At 39.3% G+C, this 9516-nt stretch overlaps 1 non-coding gene across 1 annotated transcript; it reads left to right on the top strand.

Moving 5' to 3' along the window:
• The first annotated feature begins 6178 nt into the window (after window positions 1–6178).
• On the top strand, window positions 6179–6285 carry LOC141610095 (small nucleolar RNA R71). The gene has a single exon (XR_012527988.1). It is a non-coding gene; the product is annotated as a small nucleolar RNA R71 (small nucleolar RNA).
• The last annotated feature ends 3231 nt before the right edge of the window (window positions 6286–9516 follow it).

The following is a 9516-nucleotide window of genomic DNA, read 5'->3' as shown; positions in this document are numbered from 1 at the left end:
AATTATCGGTTAAAATTACAACATGTGAAGAACGATTGAAAACAAGAGATCGAATGATCTAACAAAAATTGTGTGGCACGCATAACGATGCAAAAACAGAAAAACAGGCCGTGACTTGAGGCCACACGGTTTTCAAGAATTTTCGAGACAAAAAAATTGTGCCACACCAAATTTTATGCAATCATTTTAATAGATCTTTTACACATTGCAATGAATATCGATTACAATACAATATGCAAAGATCAAAATGAAAACAAAACAAAAACGTAGCAATTAAAAAATTGCCGAGGGCAAAAAAATTGTGCCGAATAAAAAAAAATTCAGCCGCACCAAATTTAGACAAAAATTCATCGATTCAAAAATCGTTTAATGAAAATCACATAGAAAAATTTACGTGGCCTCGCTCTGATACCACTTGAGGGGTAATATCCGTATAAGACCCTCTCTTTATAGGATTATAACGCAAATTTTATACATGATTTATAGTCATAAACGAAAAACAATAATGAAACGATAAAGATTAGGATTAACCTTCGGTCCTAGTGCAAATTGGCAATGAGAGATCAAAGTAGATCTCCTCCTAAACGATGCACCCAAGATTGTCCGAGAAATGCCCTTGTGCTAGAAGGAATCCTCTAATTGCCTTGCAATATTGAGAGGATTGTTTTTGTGAGTTTTGTTGGATGAGAGATCCGAATTCTTGAGAGGCACTTTTCTCAAAAACCCTAAATTTTTGTCTCAAATGAATTAGGTTACAAAAGAGAGGAGAACCTCTCTTTTGTTCTCTCTTGGCCGGCCAACCATGAGCCCCATTGGGAAGTGGGCTTCCACTTCCTTTTAGCTTTAGCTCATGGTCCGGTTCGTTAATGCTAAAACGTATACGACGGGTTTTCTAATTATAAATTGTCATCGGTTATCGGTAATTAAAGCATCAACTAATAATACGAGTTAGTTGAATTATTAATACATGTCCGACAAAGACAATATTGTATAATTAATTTATTCAATATACGTTAATCAAATATAAATCGTTTATATTCAATTTTACGAATTAACTGCTTAATTCGCCTTAGCCATTATTATTTAATCCGTATTAAATAAAATATCTCAACATCACATTTTGACTTATTATTAGTCAAATAACTCAGACTAACTGGTTAGTCAAATTTGGCATCTATATGACTGTATTTTCATACCGTCACATCTCTCAAACGTATCCTATAGGTGTGACTTTTAGGGACCAGTTGATCACCGCCATCTGTATGACAATAACGTCAAACTTATCTAGCAAGCCAACCGTTATTGATAAACGTGGACCAACTGATTATGATACAAAAGTATACCCTTTGATCCTTTTAGAGATTTATAAGTCCTTGCACTAACTGTTAAGGACACCAGCCCCAACAAAACCTTGAGAGGGTAGGAGCCTCCAAAGCTTGCTAATCTTCCATCATATCATCACTATCATCATCTTCCTCATTAGAAGTGGTCTCATTGCCACTTCCCTCTTCACTCGCTTCTTCACCTTATTCTTCACCTTGCTCATCATCCTTTTCTCCTTCTTCACTTGCTTCCTCATCAATGTTATCATCAACCTCTTCATTACCAACAACCTCATTATCACCCGGAACAACCCTAGATGCACTCGGAAATAGGACTTCCTTATCCGCCCAACTAGGCAAAGGACATGATGGGTCGAGTAGTCCTTGCCTAGCTAAGTGTAAGAGTGGTGGATATTGAGCTAAGTAAGCATTTTTCCGATCCTCAAAGGCTTGCTTGTGCATTGCTTGCATGAGAGGAGTCAAATAATCATTTCTTGCTTCAACACCTTCCGGCTTGAACTCTTGGTACTCAAAAAGGTAAGGTGGTGTGACAATGGAAGAGGAGGGTATTTCAAGTTCACCCTTTTGTTGTTGGATAATATACTCGGCCTCTTTTGAAAGGGGAAGTAGATAATTGGTCCGGTGGACACTCAATCGACAAATCTTTGAAGGCAAAGTGAAAGAACTAGCCTCACTAGTGAGCCATCCATACTTGGTGTCAAGAGGGTTATGGGTAACCCACTTGTACTTGTGTATCATAGTATGCATATCAACGAGATGACCACCTTCTTTCGCCTCATACTTGTTATCTTTGTTGAAGTTTGGATCAAAGTATTTGGCTAGGATAGTGACTAGGCCTCCATTCACAATAACGGTAGTGCCTTTCTTCCCACAATCAATATTTAACCATCTATCCACCAAGAGCCTTAGAAAGTTAAAAAGCTTGGTGTGTTCCCTACCAACGTTCAAAGCCGACTCAAGAAGAACAAAATCGAGTTTGGTGAAATGGTTGGTGTCTTTTCTTGCATTGATGGTGTTCCCTACGACCTTGTGCCACACTCTAATGCCCGGATGGTGGACTAATAGAGCGCGACAAGCATGAAAGTCTTCAAATTTCCTTCCGGAAATCGCCTCCCAAAGAGGGTCGGGGTCATATTTGCCAACATTCTTAAAATAACTCGGAGAATCACTAAGACCCAAAGCTTTACCCATTTCCTGAAAGGAGATGCGCCTACTAACATTAGCTAGACGAAACTCGATGGTCTCCATGGTCTCAACCTTGTTAACTTTCAAAGAACTCAAAAATTCTAAGGTAAGGGAGGGGTATGTCAATTCTTTTGATTCAAACAATTTCTCCAACTCCATGGCTTTGAAAAAGGCTCTAGTTTGCTCAAGGACACCCAATTTTTCTAAGGTATCTTCACAAATAAACTTGGTGGATTGAAATGATTTTCTAGCAAACTTGGCAAAAGTGTCCCTATGGGATTTGGAAATGAAAATTACCTCCGGATAGTTTGCAAGTTGATCAATTTCCGGAGTAGTAGATGTTGTTGCTCCCATGGGAGGTTTTTGTTGTTGTTGCACTTCCAAGTTTGGGTTTGCTACCACCATAGCCAATGCTTTCTTTGCTTGAAGAGTCTTTTGCCTTAATGAAAGTGTTTTTGCCTTTGGTGCCTTTGCCTTTGTTGCCTTTGTTGCTCCCTTAGTCCTTGCCATTGATGAATTAACCAAGAAAGGAGTGAAAAATCTTCAATTTCTAGTACACCCAAATCGATTTAAAGATGAAAGGCTTTGCCTTTATGAATTGAAAAATCGACTCAAAGGTTGAAGATTTTGTGCTTGGTTTTGATTTTTGTTGAAAAAGGAGTGATTGATTTGTTGTTAAAAGGATGTTTTGATTTGATTTTGGTGAATGTTGTTGAGGAATTTTGTTTTTGTGATGGAGAGGATGAGGGTTTTGAGGTTTATGAGTAGTGTTATGAATGAAGGAATGAAGAAATGAAGGTGGGAGGGGGTTTATAAAACCCGAAAATTTTGAACTGCAGGGGTAAGACGGGCGGATTCTGCTCGGGGCGGGCGGATTCTGTCTTTTCTGGGTTGGGAAAAACTCGCCTAAAGACGAGCGTCTTTTAGTGAAGACGCTCGGATTTGCAAACACGGGACGGGCGTCTTCTGCAGAAGACGGGCGGATTCCTTTACAGGGATTTTTCTTGTTTTCTTCAGCCAAGAAGACGGGCGTCTTCCCTTCAGGACGGGCGGATTCTTGAAGACGGGCGGATTAGGATGCAGGACGCCCGGATTCGCTGACAGTCAAAAATATCAAAAAGTTCAGCTCAATTCAGGACGTGCGTCTTCTACCCAATACGTCCGGATTGCTTGAAGACGGGCGGATTCTCCTGAATCTGCTTGGATTTGACCCCTTTGTACCCGGATTCAGTTCCATCCGTGTACAATGCATATCCCTTGTCATTCTTCCATTCTTCTTCATATCTTGTATTCTTCATTGTGGGGGCACTACTAAGGCATGGATAGCCTAGGCAATTGCCATCCCCACACTAAGCTAAAGCACTACACATTAATTGAAATTCTTAGTCCCTCCCTCACTTCTCTCAAACATGATAATTATCTTGATCAAAGTATAAAAATCCAAAAATAACAAAAATGCAATACAAGAATTGAAATGCAAGTTAGGGAGTTAGAAATATTTACAAATTGTGGTTTAGGGAGGACTCCACCAAACTCTCATTCTTGATGAGATGTCAAGGGGGCATGTTCAAAGTGTTGTTGATGTTGCTCAACACCTTGAAAAAGTAATCAAACGCTTGTTCATTATCATGATAGAGGTCTTCAATAGACCTTGGCCCTTGTTGTCGGTCTTGATCGATGGCATTACCAATGTAGGGATTAAAAATCCCTTCAAATTCGTCGTCCCAAAGACCACATACTTCATTATGTTGATCATTGAAAATCTCTTGATTTGATGGAGACAACTTTCCCATTTCCTTTTCTTGGCCAATGAGGCCATCTTCTTCATTGCTTATCTTTGATGAGCCTTGCAAGCTCTCTTTTTCACAATTCACTTGCTCTTTGAATGGAGCATCTTCAATTTTCTTCTTCCATTGGAGTTCTGACTTCTTCCTTTCATCCTTCCGACTATAATGATCGATCATAAAACACGGTTCATGTAAACGGTGAGCTCTCATAGTCTTGTCAAGATTAAAAGTTATACTCTTATCTCCCACTTCTAGAGTGAGCTCACCATGTTTTACATCAATCACCGCACCCGTGGTGTGTAAGAAGGGTCTTCCTAGAATGATTGGAATGTTGGAATATTCCTCCATATAAACAATGACAAAGTCCACCGGGATGAAAAACTTCCCAATTCATACGGGGACATCTTCCCATATCGATCTATCGGCCATTTGGAGTGTGATATTGGTGCATTTAAGCTCTCCCATCCCCAACCTTTTACTCACCGAGTACGGCATAACACTCACACTAGCCCCTAGATCACATAAGGCTTTGTTGATCGTGGTGTCGCCAATGGTACACGGTATTGAGAAGCTTCCGGATCCTTTAACTTTGGAGGTGAACTCCCTTGAAGTATTGCACTACTCACCTTAGTGAAGGCGATAGTCTCAAGTTTCTGGATCGACTTCTTCTTTGTGAGGATGTCTTTCATGTATTTCGCATAGGCCGGCACGTGATTGATTAATTCCGTGAAAGGAATTGAGACTTCCAAATTCTTCACAATTTCCATAAACTTTCCAAGTTGGTCATCAAACTTGGGCTTGGCTTGACGACTTGGAAAAGGAAGTCTAATAACAATGGGCTCCTTCTCCTTGGCCTTGTCTTCATTTTTCTTTGAAATTTCTTCTTTTGATGATTCTCCATCTTTGGAGTTTTGCACAATTTCTTCCTTATCACTAGCTTCCACAACTTCATCCTCAACTTGCTTCTTTGGTGCTTCATACCTTGTACCACTTCTCAAGTGAATGGCACTAACCGTTTCATGTCTTGGGGGATTACTTTGAGGTGGTAATTGCCCCTTTTGTCTTTGTGAGCTTGAAGATGCTAGTTGAGTCAATTGTGTTTCCAACATCTTGGTGTGAGCTAGAATGTTGTTGATGGTGGTTTCCTTTGCTTGACTATCTTTTTGCATTTGAGTGAAAAACTCTTGTTGATTCTTTTGCATTTGGAGGACCGCTTTTTGAACATCAAAACCTTGGTCATTTTGGTGATTGTATGGATTTTGGTTTTGGTAACCTTGGTTTTGGTTGAAAAAGGGTCTTTGATTTTGGTTTCTCATGGGAGGTGGGGTGTATGTTGTTTGAGGGTTTTGAACATTTTGGCTTTTGTATGAGAGATTTGGATGAAACTTGGTGTTTTTATTGTAATAGTTGGAATAAGGGGTACCACTCTTGTATGCTTGGAAAGCATTCACTTGTTCATTTGTTCCCCTACATTCACTTTGGTTATGTCCCAAAGTTCCACAATTCTCACACATCCCACTTGGGATTGATGAGGATGCCGTCATGGCATTAACATGATGTTTTGGTGATTTTGAGGCTTCTTCAAGTCTAGCCATAGCTTGTTCAAACTTCAAATTGATTGTGTCAATGTGAGCACTAAGTTGAGCACCCAATTGAGTAACGTAGTCCACTTCATGCCTTCCTCCTCTAGTAGCCTTGCGAGGTCTACTATATTGTGAGTTATGGACCGCCATTTCCTCAATCTTGTTCCATGTTTGATTGTCATCAACTTCGGTGAACATTCCATTTGATCCCATGTTGAGAATGTTCCTTGAATCTTCATATAAACCGTTCCAAAATTGTTGTACCAAGAACCACTCGCTAAGTCCATGATGAGGACATGAGCGACAAATTCCCTTGAACCGCTCCCAAGCTTCATACAAAGATTCTTCATCCCTTTCCTTAAAACCCGTAATTTGAGCTCTTAGCATGTTAGTCTTTTCCGGTGGGTAGAACTTTTTGTAGAAAGCTAGAGCCAACTTCTTCCAAGAATCTATTCCGAGAGTGGCCTTATCAAGGCCCTTCAACCATTGTTTCGCGGTGCCGATTAGAGAAAAAGGAAATAAGACCCATCGAATTTGGTCTTGAGTTACACCGGTTTGAGAAATCGCATCATAATAGTCACAAAAGGTTACCATATGAGAATGAGGGTCTTCACTAGGCATCCCCCCAAATTGGCTCCTTTCGACTAGTTGGATAAAGGCGGATTTGGCAATAAAATTTCTGGTCAAATGTTGTGGTGTGGGAGTACCATTGGGTAGGTTCTCCTCGGTGGGTACGGAATGTGATGAAAATTTAGGCATTGTAGGTTGATTTTGTGGGGTATCTTGTGTTGGGTTCTCCTCAACTTCTCTTGCAAAAGGGTTGATGAACTCAATAGTTGGTTAAATATCCACAACCTCACTAATACCTCTCAAATTCCTCCTAGCAAAACTCCTATTATTTGTCAAGGTCCTTTCAATTTCACGGTTAAAAGGTAACAAATCACCTTGTGACCTTCTAGACATGCAAAATATCAAACAACTCGAAAAAAATTAGAACAAACCTTGAGGAGTTTTACTTCCCCAAGGCAAAAAAAGACACAACTAATAACAATGTAAGAAAATCTAAATCAAGTTAACAATGTCCCCGACAACGGCGCCATTTTTGATCGGTCCGTTTCGTGTTCACAATTTAATAGATGTTGTCGTTGGGTCACGTCCGAATCAAAACACAATTTATAGCTTCACAAACAACTCTACAATTAGTAAAGAGGCAAGTAAAGGTCGGATCCCAAGGGACGGGAATTGAGATGAGATTTCTATTGAAACTAGTGGTGTCTTAGGGGTGTCACAATTTGGGTTGATGTAGAAGGTCACTAACTAAATAGCAATGAAAGTAAATAAGCAAGATGAATTAAAAGGGTTGTAAACAATTGATAAAAAGCACTAGGGTGTCATGGGGTCATAGGGGAATCATGGGAATTGATCATACAAACATGTTCTCAAATTATATGCAAGCAATTATTGTTGTGATGGATTGAGTTGGGTTATATCTTACAATCCTAGGAAAGTTTGGGTCCCAGAGCCGAATCGATTAGATTGTACAACACCTACAAGTCGACTTAGTCTTCCCTACTCAACAACATGCATGGTCTAATGAGACTCGAGTTGGTTTATGTCTTACAAGTCTCATTGAAAAGATAGGTGATGGGTAAAAAATGCAAGGATTCATAGGCTCACATTTCATCAAACATAACATGTGCATGAGTTGAGATCAAAACAAGCAAGCAAATAAACCATGAAAGCATATTAATTTAAGCATGAATCATTCCCCATGTTGGTTTCCCCTAATTACCCATTAACCCTAGCTAGGTCACTACTCACTCATTATCATGTTGATCATGCTAGCAAGGTTGTCAATCATACCAACAAAAGGAAACATGATGAATAAATGAAAGTAATTAACAATAATTAAAAAGGGATTAAGAGAATTATACCTACTAATGATTCCAATAATAAAGCAACAAATAAAAGAAGTACTTGATGCTTGATTGAGAGGTTGTCAATCTCCCAATAATAACCCAAATAATCTTCAATTACCCAAAATAAAGGATGAACAAAAGAGAGATTAAGGAAATAAAACTTGTATTAGAACTTGATTAATTGTTGATTACAATACTAAAGAGAGATTTTATTGATATTAACTACTCTAAATATTGATAAAAAGAACATGCTCTTCTAATTAGACTAATGGGGTATTTATAGTGGAAATTAGATGGATGCATTAGGGTTAACTAAGGGCTAAACTAGTAATTACACTTTTTAGATTGAGCAGGGAGAAGCCGGTATTTTTCGAAGGAAGGGCTTCTTTCTTTGTAGCTTGGAGAAGACGAAATTTTTCTGTACTGGAATCCGTGCGTATTGGAGTCAGGACAGGCGGATTCAGGCAGGGGAAGACGGGCGTCTTCAGGGGAATCCGGGCGGATTCTGTGGCTGTTGTCCGGGCGTCTTTGAAGGAAGACGCACGGATTGTGCTTGAGGAAGACGGGCGGATTCAGGACAATCCGCTCGGATTGTAGCTCAGCACGGTTTCTTCTTCTTTTCTTCCTTTTTCTTCATAAAATCCTTGGGGATTTCCTCGGGGATGCAAGGACCCTTTCTCAACATTGCTCATCTACTATCATATGTACTGTTTTGGGTGGATTTTGCGCAAGGCGAAATCAGGTCAGGGTGATATTGTGCAGGGTTAACTAGCTCTAATTAGATTTCTAGTCAGGTTGACAGGGTACGATATTAAGCTGTAAACAAGATAACAAAAATAACAAGACAAACAATTTTGTACGTGGAAAACCCTTGAATGGGAAAAAACCACGGGCACCAAGCCAGGAGAGGATTTCACTATATGATTTGAGAGAATATTCTTACGATAACAACAATGCTTGTATTTCTATGTAATATGTGTATATCTTCTTGCGTATGAATGATGTGTTTCTTCAGATCTCTCAAGTGTTCTTTATATAGCTTCCTATCTTGAACGGCTGCATGATCAAGCATTGAAGGCTGAATATTCTCCATAATTGCTGGTAATAATTGCTGAATATTTCCCTCTTAATTACCGTATTTACTGCACAATCTTCATACTTAATGCTGTGTATTTATTTCCATTAATATACGCGGATATGGTCAAATATTGTCCTGATATTTGGACCGTTGTCCTCTCCATGGCCTGGCGCCTAACTTCATGTGCCCTGAGAGCCTGGCAGTCAGGTTTAGATGCTATGCTGATCAGGGTGGTCTGCGGATTTCCAGGCCTAACAATTGCCCCTTATCTCCTCATTCGTAGTGCCAGGACGAAAAAATGAGGAGATAACTTCAATTTTGATAAGATCATCCAACGGTTAATTTTCCCTGATCAGTTTCCTGTAACGGCTCTTTTTTTATCGCAATGACGACGCGTGGTCTATTTCTTGTAACTTCCTTAATTATTTTGCAATTTGAAACCCTAATCTTCTTTGCTATAAATACTTGGGTGCTTCATTAATTTGAACTCATCAACATAATTTCTTCGTCTTCTTTCTCTTAACTTTCTTTCTCTTTTGTTTTCTTAATTCTCAACTTCCCAAATCTCTTAATCAATCTTCCATAATTCTTCAAACAATGGCTGCAAAGAAATAATCTACC

This window comes from Silene latifolia, chromosome 10, assembly GCF_048544455.1.
Source record: "Silene latifolia isolate original U9 population chromosome 10, ASM4854445v1, whole genome shotgun sequence".
Taxonomy (NCBI): Eukaryota; Viridiplantae; Streptophyta; class Magnoliopsida; order Caryophyllales; family Caryophyllaceae; genus Silene; species Silene latifolia.
The sequence above is the reverse complement of the archived record's forward strand: the minus strand, read 5'-3'. Positions and strand labels throughout refer to the sequence as shown.